Source organism: Micropterus salmoides, unplaced genomic scaffold (genome assembly GCF_014851395.1).
Source record: "Micropterus salmoides isolate LMB-PRFRI ecotype aquatic unplaced genomic scaffold, ASM1485139v1 Ms_hic_scaffold_15, whole genome shotgun sequence".
In the NCBI taxonomy this organism is placed as follows: Eukaryota; Metazoa; Chordata; class Actinopteri; order Centrarchiformes; family Centrarchidae; genus Micropterus; species Micropterus salmoides.
This window is the reverse complement of record NW_024040596.1, coordinates 19016612-19035848: the sequence shown is the minus strand read 5'-3', so window position 1 is coordinate 19035848 and position 19237 is coordinate 19016612. Positions and strand designations below refer to the sequence as shown.

Here is a 19237-nt window from a genome sequence, read left to right as displayed (position 1 = left end):
AAAAAAAAAAAAAGATCACGCACAGACAAAATGCTTCTATGCAAACTCTGATAAAGACTAAAGAATATAAAATAAGCAGACTATGCCCTAGCCTATGGTTTAATCCCTGGTTTACTACATCCCTGTAGTACAGTCAGCCCAACACTAGATGTCACTCTGCTTATTATGAAACAATGAGATGCTGCTGCAGTGGGGCTGTGTGTGCAGGGAGGAGGGGGGTGACTAACTTGGTGCACTCCTCCAGCGACTGGACGAGCATCTGCTGGAAGGTGCTGATCTCTTCAAGGTTGCCCAAAATCAGAGCCACATCTGAGCTGCTCAGTCTGGAGGAAAAGATAGGACGGGTAAAGTAAAACGGTGACAGCATATTCAGTGAGATGCAAAAAAACAAAAAGTTATTTGTTGTTTGAGACGTGTATCAAAATCTGATCCGGGTTCCTGTTGTACAACAGTCATGCTAAATTAACCTGGTTCTGGTTTCATCAAGCTTTACATGTGAATGAGTCGTACTTGTCGATGCTCTGAAGAGGTCGCAGGTAGTTCGTCAAGAGGCTCTGAAGGTCTTTAGAATATTCTGTCTCGTTTCTAAAATGTTCTGCAACACCTGCAAAAGAAAGTAAAAAAACAGCTTCAAATTAGAAAGTGTACCTGTCTCAAGGAGAGAAAGAGGTCTTGAAAAACAACGCTGTTCTTTGAGAGACATTTTTACATTACACTTTCTTTGTAGTCAAAACATTACATATAACTTATTAAAACACCATTAAACATAAATGTTGCTTCTGTGTATTAAAAAAAATGTAGTGAAAAATTGGGTCATTCAGGTTTGGAAAGTGAGCCACATAACTGATCCGTGTTTTCACTACAACTGTGATGGCAGTTTTCCAAAAACACCTGCCCTCAGCCGCAGTAACATTCTCATGGCTAGGTACAGAACATTTTAGACAAGAGGAACGAAAGTATGTCGGTGAGTTGTGTAGAGAGAGCTGTGGGTGAAAAGGCCACCTCGATTTTATCTTGGTACTCCATCTCATTCCGGCAAAAGAATTTACAAACACTGAATGGGAAAAGCAGAGATACAGATACAGAAAAAACCAGGGGAGAATAAAAGCGCTCAAAAAACAGAGACAAGACTTAAATTTTAACATGGTGTTAGTGGAGAAACAGAGACAAAAGAAAGAAAGGGGGAAAAAATGGAAAATAAGACAGAAATAACAGTTGCTTTCTTACCAAGTTATAGTACGTCTTGCTGATTGCAGAAGTGTCAAAGCCTTTAGGTGGGCTCTTAAGAGTGCCAGACTTGGGGGACACTTGTTTGTCTGTGGCCAGAGAGAAAATACATAAATTAGGGGACATTCTTCTATCAAGCATTATATCTAATGAGACATGAAGACACTTTCAATGAACACAATCAAGTCACACTTGACTTTTGCAAGAAATATTAAATATCATATAAAGTGGACTCTTTAAGCATGAATCATTACTAAGGCACACAGTTTAGTGAAGTGCATTTTGGAGACAAACTGATGCTACTACTAGTTTCAGAAATTAGTAGTCCCTGTTACAAAAGTGTTTTTAGTGGCTGATGTTTAACTGCACATATAAAGCACAAAAACGTCGTTCTACTGCTTGATATCCACCATAACTGCATATCAGGATTGCGACTTATGTTTTTTTACTGTGTATTAGGATTTGCACTCAATAATAGTTAATGAGAAAAATAACAATAGCTCATGGTACATTGTTTCAGTAGCTGTTTTGTCCTCTTTTCCTCGTTAAACGTCACATCTCAGCATTTCATTTATTCCCATGTGCAATAAGCGCTCGTAATTCTAATATGTAACTCTTATACCTTATCTCATCTTATCCCTATTATTATATATATTTGCTTTTCTTATTAATATCACTGTTTTCTTGCTTTTTTATATTAACCTTTCATTGTCTTTTGAGTGGTTTTATTGTGTTTGTTTTTAAGCTGTCTTGCTGCAAGAAGAATTTCCTCTAGCTGGCCGTAAAGACCCGACATTAGCTGAAGCAACACCATAATCACATAATTCTGCTACCACTGAAATATATCTATAACAATTCATTACAAACATCTTGTCTGTTGATCCTTACACTCACAAAAAATGATTGTTAAATTGGTGGAGTGCGTAAATGTCAGTCAGACAGAGGATCAGACTTTAAGCTGCCACCTCTTGCAACATGGCAACGCAACCTGCTTTACAAGAGGAAAAACAACAGGCCTCGAGACGCAGCAGATGTGGGACTGTGTTATTGTCACAAGGCCAGATGGAATCGCAACGACAATGGCAAGTGTGATTTAGTGTACCGGTTGGCAGGTTTTGTCTGAGAGAGATGTGAAGATGTCTGTTTAGCTAATTATTTAATATTTCAAGCTGCTCTGTGATCGTTCACAGACACATGCAGGGGAGGAATACCTACATAAAATGATGAGAAATATAACTTATATAATCTTTTAAATCACTGTATTAATGTTAAAATGTCTTACAGAGGTAGAGATACCTACCAGAGCCTTTGACCTCGCGAACATAGTTACTAGGAAACCACCCAGTCCTGCCATTGAGCATGCCCTCCCACCAGCCGCCATCCTCCTGACGAGTCACACTGATGATGTCACCCTTGGCAAAGGTGAGCTCATCCTCGTTGGTCTGCTGGAAGTTGAAACGTGCCCTCACCAGCAGCTGCTGTCCACTGTTTTCAGACATATCCTGACAAATGAGGGAAGGATGTCGCCAAGCAGGGAGAGAAGCAAAAGGGAAAGTGAGCTGTGAGCAGAAACGGACATTGTGAAGTCAGGAGACTAAAGACTGATGACAGCAATTTTTCATGGGAGAAATGTAAAGTTATTAGGAAGTGTGAACAAGAAGAGTTTTGCGATGAAACATCTATTTATCCATCTTGTGAAACAAACCCAGCAAATATTGTGTAATATTCATTACTCATCATGGTTCATCTGATCATACTCATTATTTCCATCCCTCAGAGGTTTAAACTATGTTGCAAACAAACCCTTTAAAGTACAATTCCAGTGTGACTGCGGCTTTTTATTATTGCACAAAGTCTGGTGACATCTGTACAACCTTCAACCTGAGCAGAGGTCCATACATTGATTTATTTGTGGCAGCCCACCACAACATGAACATTGACCGACACCATGTGATGATTTTCTTTTTTACTATAAAATGGGTAAAATCCACACTCTGAGCTGGGCTGTCGAGGTTAGCGCACTGTACAACAGTCTAGTCAATATCGACTGCCCGTGCAAGTGGAGAACGTAAATGTTAAATCTTAAACTCTGATGCTGAATGTTTGCTCTCTCAATCCAGATGAATACTGAAAAATATTTTCAAAGACTCAAAAGGCTTATCCTGAGGAGGAGCAGAGATAGTCTGGACCAGAGGTAGCAAAACAGCATACCTAGACACTTCTGAAAACACGTATGGAAAAGCGGAACAGTCCGTCAGTGTGATTAACTATCCAATTAATTTGTTTCAAATACTTCCAGGCTTCAACCAGTGCTGCTGTGGCCGCTGAAGCAGCAAGAGAGGGCCAGGAAGGGATAGCTGTAGCTAATGAAGAGAGAGATGTAGAAGAGGAGGAGGAGGACAGCAGCCAACATGCTGCGATGGGAGAGCCAGCTAGAGCAGCAGAGACTGAAGCAGGGCAGTCAGAAAAACTGCTCTCTCAGGAAAAGGGGTCTCATTTCTATTCTTCACTGTATTTATTTTTGTTATTTGTTTAACACAATGTGAGGCAATTTAGCCATGGCCTATATACTGTTTGTTCAGTTAATTATTTGTCACAAAGTATTTTTGTATTGGAGCACTTTATATACAGTATTATTTAATAATTATTATTTTAAAGAAAGCAAACCTAATTCTGTGGGAAACACTGTATCAACTTGGTACCAGTACTTAATCGTAATGAAACAATCCCCCCAAACCACTACAATGAACTGACGACATTGGATTATTATTGTTTATTTATTATTGGACTGCAACAGGACAAAAATAACAAAAAGACTGTACATTATTATAGCCACAAGCCATGAACTCAAATATCAAATCAATAGCTCTCTGATGCAGTCTCATCAAAAACTTTACATTATAAGCTTCACAAAGGTGGTGCTCACACTGCATGGCTGTTGCTTTGGATTGCATTATATTTGGCAAGTGTTATTGTGCTCGTGTTTTCAGTGACTCAGAACCATTGAACCATGAGCCGTTTAGTGAGTGGTAGGCCTGGGCGAAAAATCGATTGAATGAATTAATTCGAATTTTTTGTTGCGGGCGATTTAAAAATAAGTAAATCGAGTTTTTGTGTAATAGCACATTTTTGGCTCCCCGGGGTTTCCGTAGTGTTCGTTTCCCATAGCGACAACATCATACACTAAACAGCAACAGCAAGCGACAAAATGGCTACCGGTGAGAGCGGGAAGTTTGTTCCCAAGAAAGGAATAAAGTCATCTGTTGTTTGGAACTGGTATGGGTTTGCTGCGACAGATGTGGAACAACAGACACCACGCTGCAACATTTGCCTAAAGCCTATCGCAGTGAAAGGCAGCAGCACCACAAACCTATTCCAACACCTGAAACAGAGACATCCAGCCGAATATGAAAAATGCCAGTCTCTCCGCGATGAACAAAGCCGCACTGACCAACAAACCTTATTGCTTTCCTTAAGTAGGGGGGGAAATCGGAAAAATCGTAAATTGAATTAAAGTAAATAAAATCGGAGATTTTATTTTTAGGCCATATCGCCCAGCCCTAGTGAGTGGTTACCTTACCAGACTGCGAAACTGGTTCTGCATCAGCTTGGAAGATCGGCCCAGTGAAGCCTGAGAGGACAGGGACTCAAATGACTTGATGCGATGGGCTGAAGAGTGTCGGGCGCACACTGAATCACTGCCCACACCAATATCTGTACAGAAAAGGCAAAATATAAATACACTAGACCTGGCGCGCCCACACACACCCACACATACACACACTCTCATGACTACTCACCTGTCTTTCATAGACAACACCCACAGGCATCATATAACAAATATTGCACATATTTTGACTGACCTGCAGTCACTTTATTCAGAGCAACCAGACTGCTCAGCACCTTTGAGAAGTTCAGTCCCAGCAGCAGGTCACTGGCCTCAAATGGCTGTTGGTGAGAGAGCACAGAGAGAAGGACAGCATCAACATCAGAGCCATAGAGTCATCAGCAAGAGCATTTTCCCTTTTAAAGCTACTCACTAATTCCAGCGCAGCAGGACTGTGTCATCACTTGGTCACACTGCCAGCGCTGAGCAGTCAATCGATAACTCTCGTTATCTTTGACAGAATTAGTGGGCGAAACACACAAGCACAGCCGACACGCATATATCTGCAGCAGCTACAGACAGACACTATTTACGTTCCGTTAGCGTTCCACTAAACTGGTTGAATTATGTGCATTACAAAAGATAGCGCTTCCTTCACAATGGGTGATATGTCGTTGATTATAATGAGCATGTAATGCATCCTAACAAATGCACTATGATCTCCAGCTTGAGTATCAAACCTATATGGACAAAATTTTATCATGATAAAAACATTTCATACCATCAATGACCATCAATGATTATTAAATTTCAAATCATTGTTTCTTTCAAGTTTAGAGGCAGACTTTTCCTCCTGAGAGAAAATTGAAGAAACCAGATGATTAACTGTGTGGTTAAACTATTCTTTATGGTCAGAACAAACACTTATGCCAAACAGTGTATCACTTCGCAAATCTGAGGTAGATCATTCAAAACAATTACGGTAAAATCTTTCTTTCCAAAAATATGATTAGTAAATATTTTTCAGTCCCTTTTCCTCAACAAAATGAATATCTAAAATTAAGTGCTAATTTTTTCGTGATTCAAATAAATGAAATCAAACATTTATTGACGGTATATTGTTATATTGTTATTGAAGAAACTATACTGCTATAATATCAATATTGTTTTATTGCCCAGCCCTAATTGAACCTCAATATTTTTCACACCAAACATGTGACCAAAGCACCAAGTAACAGTAATTGTCAAGTACAGCGAGATGGCTTTGAATGTCTGATCAGTAGCCTTCATTTAATTACATGGTTCATGACCTACATAAACATTTAGACAGCTGCTTGTGCCATATAGCATTTCATGTTTGATATGTTGGGCATATTTTGTTAAATGGGAAAAGGAGTCTGTAGAAAGACATGTTTATATTTGTCAAAGTATCATGTCATTCTGGTATCTGTACAGAAACTCAGGTACTACTTTTTATTTCAAATGAATCCCACCACCATGTTTTTGTGATGTTTCTTTAAAACTACAGTGCCTAGCTGAAAATGAAACAAGATATTTGTTATCTGTTTTAAGATTTCCGTCTTAATTTGGGACAAATGAGATTTAGGCTGATGCTGCATTCACATCATATGGTAAAGATGAGAAAGTTTCACATATGTTTATGACTTCATCTGACATTGCAGAGCTGGTTGAGTGAGGGTTAAAATGACTTGCAATGATAATACAACACTATTTCCATTACATTTAATCACACTGAACAATGGACTCTGGCCGACGTAAGGCACCACTGCTTACTTGGTTTCAGGCGCTTCTGTATTATTACGCGGATATCAGGCGGATGTTGACGTGAACGCTGTTTATATGTTGGACTTTTACTAATTACAGTGACATGGTCATGAGTGTAACAGACTAGGGTAGGGAAGTCGAAGTATTGAGAAACAGACTAATGCATTGATGGCTTTTTTTCATGGAATGTGTTGACAATAAGAACAATTTTGAATAACGCCAGCCTTTATGCTTCAACTGCAGTACGTGTAAGCAGGGTCTGTATCAGTGTGAGTCACTAGACTCTCGGTTAGTATGAATGGCAGTGATTGTATCTCTGTTAATAACTGTAGTCGTCCTCTATCTTCCTGTGTAACGGCTTCAAGTGATTAGTTACTCTCGCTTCAGTTATAGTGAGGGTGAGTGACTTTGAGTCTCTCTCATCTTCCGCTCTGATTACAGATATGTCCTAAGGGAATATGTGAATGGCTTAGTTTGCAAGACTGTGTATTTGGAAAAAAGAAGTGTGTGTGTCACTGGAAGACTTGCTGTCCTTAAGGAGCAGTCATGTGAAAGCACCATCTTCCTGAGAGGTCAATACCTTCACCAGAACTGAAACACAGCTAACATTCAGTGTTTGTGCTAAACTTTTTTGCCCCACAATAACAGCTAAATGTTGGTTCTGCAGTCTTTTAACAGATTATCCATTAGGGGGAAAAAAATCAGTCATCACAGTGAAACATGATGAATGATGTAAATTAAATATTCACGCATGGAGATTATGAACAATGACTAACACGACAAGCTACAACATGCCTACTAAGCCTCAGCATCACAGTCAGGTAATGATCCCTCGGAGCAGGCTGAGACAATAGTGCAACACCCCTCTGTGACTCAGCAAGCCACAACAGTGTGGTGAATTGCTCCCACACTTGTCGTGATTGAGAAAATTAGTGTTTACCTGCACGGTGTATTACAACCAGTTACTGCATGTACACTACAGTTAATGGGATAGGGTTACATGTCAGATTTCTTAGTGAGAGATTGCTTAAATATACAAAATTATATTAAAATATTACTGCGTATGTGAATCCCCTTATAGTTAGTGTCCAATATAGTACAACTGTAGTACAACTTAACTCCCTACATTGAGGGAGTTAAGGCAACATACAGTATGTATTTAATCAAATCATGCTCTAATTTTAGAACAATTCAACAGACAATGATCCTAAATACAGCGACAAGGCAGCCAAGCAGTTTTCTTAAAAACCAAACAGTGGAATATTCTTCACCGGCCAAGTTAGTCACCTGACCTCAATCCAACTGATCATGTGTTTCAGTTCTTGAAGACCAGACTGAAGACAAAAAGCCCCAGAGGCAAGCAAGAAGTAAGATTATAGCCCAACTGATACTGGATTTTGGAGGCCAATATTATATATTTGAGAATTTACAAAATCTGATTTGATCTATCGCCCCAATCAAATTATTGGTCTAGCGCTGGTGAAAATGGCTGCAGTACCAACCTGCTGCTGATTTATATGGGTCACAGATATTTGCAACTGATATCAATATGCCTTAATTGAAGCTTATTTTACTTTTGGTGCACTAAATAATTATTATAAAGTAAATTGTGGTGATAATGAAAAAAAACGACTATGACACTGGTTATACTGACTTGGATGTAAATAACTCGTAGCTTTGACTTCATGGTCATTGCTTTAATTTAAATCCAAACTGCTTTAGTGAAAAGCCAACTAGAGCACAGTAGATTGATCAATGACTCAGTAACAATTTTGATAATCACTTATTAGTTACAGTTGTTCAATCAAGCACACGTGGCAAATATTCTCCAGTTCCAGCAACTCAGATGTGATATGTTTTTTGTGTTTTAATATTATTTCACGTTGAAAATCTGTGGGTTTTGGACTGTTGGTCGGACTAAACAACACATTTGAAGATTTCACATTGGGCATTTTTCTCTACTTTACAAGACATATCATATCTTAAACACCAACTCAATTCATTTCAAAACTCAACAGATTCATTGCTGGCCCTACAGCCAACACAACAAAAAAATATGTCAGTGTCCAAATACATGAAACAGCACTACACTATGCAATACAACAGCTTATTTTTATTTAATGGCAATGAAGTCTCCAATTGGCTGCGACAGATGGATCCGTGATTATTCTCAGGGTAGACACCGGGTAAGGTTACTATACCAGTGGGACCATCAGGGTCATGGGAACTCTAATGATCACTTCCTGTGGTCAAAGACATTAGGGGCTAAGGGTCAGTAACAACAGCTGCCTAAGTGTCAGACATGGTCTTAAATCTGCAAGATGTATCCAAAATAGATCTAAAAGAAATCAGTCCTGTTGAAATGCCCCCATAGCAAGGCTCGCAGGTTGATGTTCAGCCAAACTTCCTGCTTAACTTTAAAAAGAGGTAGGTCAGAAACGCAAAAACGTCACATCTATCTGTCTGACTGTTATTCTCGTGTAAGCGGCCACTGCTCTAATCTGCAGCCACAGCTACCTGGGGTCAGAGCCAGCTGTGCTCTGGGCTCTGGAGAAGATCCATCTTTGCTTTACAGATGGTGAGCAGGGCAGAATGCCACGTATGTCCCAAACTACGGTAATCCCGCTCTGTTCGGTTCACTCAACAACAAAAAAGTCACATATATTTGGACACACTCTTGCATGCAAGGATGGAACATAGAGTAAAAGTAACGGTGACGTTACTGAGCACGCTATCTCTGCCGGTGAAGGCATAAGTCAGCATGACATAAAGGAGTAGTTATGATGGGGGGTTTGACTATTTGTTAGCAGTAAACCTGCAGATTATTGGTAAACGCAGCTGCCAGAAACAGTCTCTGTGGTGAGCCTAAACAAACAGAGGCCGTTTCCAATACAAATCATGATAGCCATGTGATTTGCTTCCCTGGCATTTCAGCTGCCTGTAACTACTAAAGGGCATGTTTCACACACTTAACATGACAGCACTCTGTCTCACCCCATGTCCACATCTTGTTCAGTGACTGGAGACTCAGTGGGGGGAGGCAATGGTGAGGAACACTGAGATGTATTGTCAAACTGGGGTGGTTCAATGAATCTTCTATGCTCTGGCCAACATGCAACCTTAAACAGCATGCTGTCCTCCATTTGCTTAACATTATGGAGGTATTCTCACTAGCATTAACTACAACTTACCCAAATACTATTATATACGCCTGCATGGGTGAGGTAGGCCTACTTGATCTGAGGACATGTTTAGACTTTACACCTTCTAATAATATGACTGTAATTACTGTAAGAACAAGACCTACTTGCATAACCATGGGTCCATATTGCCCATAGCTGCAGCAGTAGCAATTTGTTCTTAACAAAAAATGTGTACCCAAGGGCTAGTGTGAAGTGGTGGTGACAATAAAGCCACGCATGAGTCCGAGGACAAAGCTCTGCATTAATTAACAACGCGTAAACATCACCCAGGCGCTGCTAAACCCCAGTGGGAAATGTGAACAGGCGACAGTGTAATAGTTTTATCAAGCAGTGTAACTTAAGGTTGCCAAAATGTTGCAAATGTATCGCCACTGGACGGGCAAGCCAATCTCTCCCCGGGTGATTATTCTCGGCTCGTAGTTCCCTCCTCCTCCCTCTGTCCGCCCGCTCCACGAACCCATTGTTTATTGTTATGAGTGTCTCCTCTTGAACATGCTAACTCTACATTTCGAGCAGCACCTCTGGGTGTTGTAATGTGCTGACGGCTGTGGTAGAAACGCAAGATAAGGCAAAAATCTGAAAAGGTACTCACCTCGACGCGAAACGATGTGCAGCCCTTGAGAAACTCCTTTATGTTGCTCAAACACTCGCCGTCGTTTTTCGGTTCTTGGTAAATCTGGAATTCGGACGGAAACGCTGGTTAGAGGTATACTTCCAGTTCACGCTGCGGGGTTTTTGCTTTCCACACTGCGGTTTTCTGTGAGTGCAGCGGTCCTTAAATTGTATCTTCTTTAACTACACGCACCACAGTGTCTGTATCTGCACCGGGGCCTCACACTCCGGGAGGCTGGACGCAGATCCCGCAGCGGGGAAGTGGAGGAGGCTGTAGTGTTTGGTGAGGGGAAATGACGTTGACAAATAGGGATCCCCGCTGATGTTGATGTAGCCTATGGATGCACTGGTGTTTTATATAATTCAACGAAGTGGTAAGGAAGGATTCATTCTACCCTCACAGACATAGATGGGCTGGACAAAATATTTCCAACATCTCTCTGTAGACTATAGGACAATCCAGTTCAGCAGCAGCACAAACTACAGCCTCTGAAATGAATATAAAGTTGCATTTTAACCTTCATGAAGGGAGGATTTATTGCAGGGCTGTATAAGACTGCAATACTTTTAGCTGGGTGTACCTAAACCCCAAACTGGCAACTAAGTGTAATTACAGCCCAACTGAGGCCATACCAATATCAATATTTATGTTTTAAACTAAACATAATCATTCTTGATAAGGATCCCTTACAATTTATTATTAAATAATTGTGATTAAGAGATTTACTTATCAGTAGGCTATATTTTATAGTTGAAAAAAAGACTTGCCCATACTCTCTAATGGACAAATTACGTAGTCTAATGTAGACACTGTTTCTGTATCTTTGGCACATCTGCACTGACATTTCTTGTTAGGCTACTCATCGGCTGACATACAGACACTGATATGATATACAGCAGATATATATTGGCTTGGATGATTTATCAGTGACGATCAAAATACTACTAGGCCTACTACTTCTACCAATAGCCTACTATTAATAATAATAGCCTACTTAACATTTTCCCCCATGCAGTTCTTCCCACTTTTCCCCAAACAGTTACATGTTTCACAAGTGCAATTATTATATAAGCGTATATAATAATGATTAGGGTGTCCCTAACATCCCTGGGTTGGTCAGTCATATTGTGCCATGGTCTGGCCCAGATGTGGCCCTCATCTGGTTCTGTTTTCAGTTCCCTTGGCTACACTTCAGTCATTGTTCTCAGTGTGCACAGTATGCATCCCTCAAAATGGAAATGGGAGGAATCTAAAATAGCTAATTGGAAAGAACCATGATAGAGTATTTATCATCTTAGGTCTATATAGCACAGGTATGTACCCTGATATAACTGACATCTGACCCAGCTCTGGTCCACATATCTAAATTTCTACTGGCCCACATACAGGACTGCACACACAGAGAGGGATGACTGAAGCGCTGCCATGTGAACTGAAAACAGAACCAGATGAGGGCTATCTGGGCCAGAAAGTGGCATGACATGACCGGCCAATGAATGACTAGCCCAGGGATGTTGGAGACCCTACTCCTCGTTATAGAAGGGCGACATGTAAATGGAAAGCATGGCATGTGGAAATGTTAAATATTAGTAGTAGTAGTTTCAATCCGTAGTAGTATTTAGAGTGCAACTGATAGGCTATATCAGCCATGCTGATATTTACAAAGTTTGAAATTAATTTAGAAAGTTTCATCATTAGCCTACATAGTTTGTCCACCAGAGAGCACTGATGGTTTGTCTCAGCACATATTTCGGTCACAAGTCTGTTAGAAGCAAATAAATGGGATCCCTATTAAAAATGTGTGTTTATGTTAGGCTTAACAGTTTACTTCAGAGTTACTGAAAGGTGTCTTGTCTGACCAGGAAGGAAAATGTTTTAGATTTGTATTGTAAGCCCACTGTTTACCATTTGGGTTCATTTATCAAAGCAATTGTTGATAGTTGACAACAGAACGGGCGGGGCAGGGCAGAGCCCTTTAACCCATGACCATTTTTCCTGCTCCAATCCTCTTAGTCCTTATATGTCAATAAAACACATAAAATCATCCCCAGATGAGATTGCAGCAGATTTAACAGAATTTACATGAGTAATATGTGGGCTCATTACGCCACACTGATTTGGATTTCAGCCACCATGATGAGACACCCATTTCCCAGTTGTGCCCTGGATGTCTTATATAAAATCCTCTCCTGTGCAAAATGGTGAAACATCGTTTGGTGATGTCACGGAAATAAAACAGCACCCCATTGTCGGCGCGAGGGGGTAGGCGGGGGGCTGTTTTCCCAGTTTACCAGGCAAATTTCTCACGCGTGTGTGGCAGGGAAAAGCAGAACATCCTCTTTTCAGGAAAAACATTGCCTCCCGTCAACTACTAGCCGCTGAACTTGCTGACGCTGTACGCTGACAGACACAAACACTGCGCTGTTTCTTTAAATGGGGAGAGGGTCCGTCTCTGTCTGTGCGTCTTTGCAGTCAATGGCGGCCCACTCTTATTGCTGTGGTCTGTGTACAGATGGCTAGTCACTCCTGGCTGATCACACTGTGTGTATCAAAATACACTGACATACAAGCCACATCAGCCTGGATCAAAAAGGAATAAAAATCAGGGGCTTCGAACGATAATGCAGATCTGTTGAGTGTTTAAACATGCACTGAAAGCATATTAAACGAGGCCTTCATTATTAAGACCATAGCACTGGTGGATCTAATAGCTCCTGGAACAGTTGATCAATAATTTTTCTGTTTGCGGTGATGCTGTCTTATTTAGAGCAGATACATAGTGGAAACAACGGCCTTTCTCTTTACGCACGCTGACATTCGTATGAGCAACCGTGTAGTTCTGTTTTCGCAGACAATAACCCGGGCTGCCGTGACCTACAAAAGAAATCGCCTCATGGACCACTGGGCAGAAAGAGAAGCCAGACAACAAACCGCGTCGGTTTCACGGATCTGGGCAGCACACAGACACGCCGACAGGGCTGGCGGTTGGTTATGCAGAGGAGAGCGAGTGTGTGTATGTGTGTGTGTGTGTGTGTGCGGATGGGGGGGGGGGGGGGGGGGGGGGGTGTATTGCCCTTACTTTCTCCGTGGACCCCGGGCTGAGCCGCTCCAGCAGTCTACACAAGACCACCCCATCTTTCAGGGAGGTCTGCAGAAATGCTTCAGGATCCGAGATGGTCTTCTTCGGCGATTCCAGCACCCCGAGCGTAATCAACCATGTAACCGTCTGTTCCGCCGAATTCATGTCCAATCACAACAGATCCTATTCAACAAAGCGGCTGTATTTTGGTACCTTAACAGTTTTCTGCCCCGGTTACGCTGTCATCTGTGCGTTAGAAGGGACACATAATTAATCCCCCTCCCCACCAAAAAAAAAAAATGATGCACAAGATGTCGATGGGAGTAGAAACCCTCTACCTCGGGTGGATGCGGACGACGGCTGGCTGGTGGAAATTCAGCAGGTCTGGTTTCCTCCCTTGAATGGTATGTTTTTTCCCTCTCCTCTAACCTGGCAAGCTGTCAAGTGCGGTTCGCTGTGATGCGTTGAGGCAGTGGACTGCATACATGCGCATCGCAGCCGCCAGCCACTCATCCATTGGATGACATCACACAAGAGGGACAAGCCAGTCCGAGCAGTTGTTAGGCCACTTCAACGAGACATGAATAGGCTTTCTCTGCGTGGCTTTGCATATCCTGCTTTTTATCCGTTTATTACAACCGCGCCGCTGTCTGTCTGTTGATATCTGCTGTAAGCTGCGGTGTTTCAGACAGGCATCGACACAAAAGGGGAAGCCAGATACAGAGCACCAGCTTCAATAATCACATCACATTTAAATTTGGTTACATATTAAAGACATCATTTATCAAATAGGAACACAAAACAGGCAGGGCAGCTGGATTTGGGCAGCGAGCCGTGATGATCTGCTACAGAAAAACATCCCTGTTATGACTATCTTAAGGCTTTCAATAGAGAAGTGGTTCAGCAACGTGATTAATCTGAAGGGTCTCTATAGATCATTAAAATGTATAGCCTATTACACACATATTTATTTTTATACCTTCTCTACTTCTTTGTTTCTTCTTCTTGTGAAACGCTGGATACTTTCACATCTGGAGGCATCTAAATCCTTGAAATGAAGCAATTCCGAGAAGGGGAAATGTGTAAACTTACTTTATTTACACCTGTCCTGCCCAGCAGCCTGGTATAGAGTATGATGACCTGGATACCATATTGTGCCAGACAGATTTTACTTTAACAAGAGAGTATTAATATACTCCTTTGTCCATTTTATTATTTATTTAATTATATATTGATTTGTCACCGGGCGGACAGGGGGGCAGACACGGGGATAGGGGGGACACAAACAGACAGCACAGAGAAAGGACAAGACCTGTAAGAGAAGGGGGATGGAAGGTGGGGACAACAGGGAAAGGCAGTGGGAAACACCAATTGCAGAAAGCAATGAAACCTGCAATAGAACAGAGAGGGGGGCTTGGGGAGGAGAAAAACAACAACAAACAAACACAAACAAAAACAAACAATAAAAATAATAATAATAGTAAAAGACAACCAGCCGAACAGCAGCAATAAACAGCTGACATAGTATGACAACTAAGAGAAAAATGAAAACAAGAAACAGTCCAGCACACTAAATAAGCAACACAGCACAGCAACGAGAGCTGGAATAATAATTAATTTAAATAAGTGCGATACTGTGTGTGTCTGTGTGCATGTGGATGAATGTGTCTGTTTGTGTGTGTGTACATGTGTGTGCGCATAAGCCTGTTAAAGAATGTAGTTGTTAGTGAGAGTGGGATGCCACGACTGTGCCACACTTACCCCAGCAACTTACTTTATTTACACTTGCAAAAGCCTGTACCTGTTTCTAAGGCTGCAGGGTCAATGGCACAGACACCATGTGCAAAACATGTTCTGTGTCCAGCTTCTCAGTGTGAAGATCTGCTGATTTTCTTTGTGTGATTATAAACTGGATATTTTTGGGGTATGGACTAATGGCTGGACAAAACAAGCAAATTAAATATGTCACCTTGGTTCTTGCTGAAATTGTGAGCTGCACTGTTTTGCTATTTTCTGACCTTTTATTGACATTATCGAGAAAAGAATCAGCAGATTAATCAAATCATGAAAATAATCGTTAGTTAGAGCCCTAGGGGACATATCATATCACACCATATCCGTGTCTACTGTTTTGGAAGAAATCATGTTGAGGAGGTATTAGTAAACAAGAATACATAATCCAGCCCTCTCACTGTGTTTCCCCTGAGGCAAAATGAAAAATAAAACATTAATGATACACATCACAGCAATGTAGGAACTGGTAGTGAAGTAGAATAAAGCTCCACTTCTCACTTTGGCCGCAGGGTGGAGCTCTCTGCTCACTGTATACTGACCTGATAAACTACTCATTCACTGTTGCTGGATGCTGCCAGGGTCATCATAAGGAACCTCTGTAGTTTACAAACTGATCAACTTGCAAAGTCAACAACAAGCCAGTTATCTCCTATAAAATGTTTATTACTGGCTTCTTTATTTATTAGTGCTTTATAAATCACGTATAAACCATCGATAAGAACACATTTTGGGTTGTCAGGTTGTGGCGGGTGTTTATCCCCCTGTAGCAGGACCCTCTTAAGTTCAATGGAAAGACCACTTATATTCAGGGATAAGGCGCTGTAAAAATGCTTTAGCAATGACTTAACATTAATAATTCCAAATGAACTACTAACGTTTGCTATTATGCTTATTAGTAAGTGAAAATCTTGAGTATTAATTACTTTATTGACATGTATAACTGCAGACAGATTGGCTTAGATAGTGAGAAACCCATTTATTAACGTTTGACCAAATTTATTTTACCAACAACCAGAGGTTTTTTTTTTTCACAACCAAAAGTTGTTCTTGTTAAAGGCTTATAACTTTAAAACATTTGTAAATGATTTATCAACCATTAAACAGCCATACATTAGAGTATATATCAGCATGTATAAAGGGTGTCATATTAGAAAGTGGTACCTTTCCCTCTCTACCTGCAGGAATCTGCAATACCCACAGGATCTCCATGGTAACTAAAGCAAGCTGCAGGGACAGACAACGTAGCTCAAGCCCACTCGCTCTCTCCCAACATCTCTCCATCTCCATCTTCCTCGTTTAGGCTGTGTGTGAAAGAGACAGAGTGAGTGTGTGTGTGTTGTCAGGAAGGCTGACTCTTGAGGCCAGTCGTGTTCTAAACAGACAGCGTCGAGGGATGCCGTTGCGCCTTTGAGGTCCTGTCACCATGGGTCTGTTACCAAGGGTGCTACTGTGTGGCTGAGGAGACTGGCCCCAGGCATTTCTTACATATCTCCCCCCCCATTCCCAGTTCATCCTTCTACTCTCCTCCACAGGAAGACACTGTTGTTTCCATATTCTCTTTGCTTCCTTGTTTTGTGAGCATGCGTTAGAAAAAGAATGAGCACTTCTGAAATATCAGGACTACATGCTGTGAGTCAGTCTAGTCCAAAGAAAAGAGCAGACACATAGCCACAAACACTCAGTGGCTACTTTATTAGGTACACCTGTATGATCTAATGTAATACAAGGTGCCTATATGTTGTCAACTATATGTTTTAGCATTTAGCTCATAGTTAATTATATTCAGAGGTAATTCTAAAATCCCCACCCCAATGTATGAAAATAGAGAAACACTTCTCTTACTTTCACATATGACAAAGAAAAGCATCAAATCCTCACATTTCAGGCACTCAGTGTGTCCAGATGTGGGCCTGAACAAGTAAAGACATGTTCCTTTTTTCATCCTCATTGGTGCATGAAGAAATATTCAAATTGTGCTGACACATCTAATAACAATAACTGTTGTCTCCCTCCACGTCCCTCCTCAGCAAGAGTATGTTCCTGAAACATTTATTGATTTTCTTATCACTATATCATGGTACGGCTCGAATGATTTATCATAATGCCTCAAACTTATGATTGGTATCAAGTGTGTTTTGTGCTTTTTGAATCATATTGTTCATTGATGCTGTGTTCCTGCTGTTTCATCACTGCCTTGTGTTGTCTTTGTATGGTCTTTACTCACTCACTCACTCACTCATATTTGTCACCAGTCAATGAGAAAGCCTTACCCCAGCAAGAACATCATACTTCAAGGGTTATTGACAGTGTCAACACAAAAAAATGAAGAATATGTCTTTTTATCTATGTAGTGGGTGCAGGGCTCATCTTACCTAAACATGTCCACAAGTCAATGCATGAGAAACAAAAGACACATACTGTACAGAGTAAATGAAACTTCCCTTTGAAACACGGAAATGCAAAAAGCCACAGACAACAATGTGTGCGCCCACACAAACACACATAAGAGAGACTAACTGAAATAAGAAGAATTAATTACTGCAATGAAGTTAGGTTGAATTAACTAGAGATAAAAGTTAAAGTAGGTCACAAAATCTCTCATGTATTACAGTATGTGAGAATACTCCTTGGATCTCTTTCGTTAGGATGTCAAACCCATGAATAAGTGTCTTCCTTTTGTCTCTATAACTTTCTTCAACATTTTTAAATGAGTTTCCACATCTGGACTACAGCTAACAAAGGCAAAACTCTGAGGGTCACACAAATATCTAGGGGCTGCCCCTGTGTTCAGTCTTTGACAGGTGCCATAAACAAATAAGGGACACAAGGTTATGGAGCACAAACTAAATGTCAGATTTAATCAATTGAACAGGGGGTTATTCTGAAGACGGTGTCCATCAAATCAAAGCAGTCAGTGCTCTAATATACCGAGCTTACTGCGTCTGTCTCCTTTTTCTCTCAGCGTCCACCCAGAGCTGTCTGAGCCAGGGAGACAGCCCATATTTTATCGTGACAAGGCAAACTCCATGCAACTCAGAGCCACTTCACAGGCCAGAACGCATTAAGCAGAATAATGGATGGACTAGACAATCAAACAAGGCCAAGCTGTAGGAAGGGGAGATGATGAGACATTTATTTTCTGGAGAGGGATGGAACCTACAGCAGGAGCAAACAACCTTCATTTTTTCATTGGTCCACACTATGCTCTCAGTAACAGACACACTGTTTAACATCATGGTTTTATACTTTACCTCAGATGAGAGGGGGACAACACAAACATACAAACACTAAAACCTACAAACAAAATAGTCACAAAGAGATCTACTTATTTCTGGAGCTTTTGGCCCTATCATGCAGCACCGTATATTGACACAATGTAGTATGAAAGTGCTGTATGTATACTTTGTTAAGTTTATATCTGACATAGTATATCATATACAGTAGTATGTTTGCCCCCTTTCCATTTTGTTTTCTCTAGCCTTTGCATGCAATGTAAGTGATGTCTTGTGGGCTAGGCCCCCAACTTGGTTTACAATATTGTTTACATAAAAACAATCTGTTTCTGTTTAAATATTAACATTTATTTGCTGAATAAAGCATGACTGACCTGCAGAGTAGGTTAAAAATTTGATTTATTCATAGAGTAAGTTTCATCATTAAACGTTTTCTCTGGCACTCTCACCAATCTCATCATGTCATTTAAAGCAACAGCAGGAAGTTGTTTTCAGCAAAAACTGATAAACTGTACTCTACCTTCCTAATAGGCCTACCAAACGGCAGACAAAGTTAGTGAACAGTATTTACACTGGCTGCTAAAAACCCAGGTTTTTTATACTTAGGAGTTGATGAAGACCAACGCATAATTAAAAGGAAAGTGAATATTGAACATTTCTATTTACAATTGTCGGGTGGCCAAAAAATTAAATCTT

General features: G+C 40.8%; 1 pseudogene; it reads right to left on the bottom strand.

Moving 5' to 3' along the window:
* Positions 1 to 160: 160 nt before the first annotated feature.
* Positions 161 to 13997, bottom strand: LOC119904300 (annotated as a pseudogene).
* Positions 13998 to 19237: the final 5240 nt, after the last annotated feature.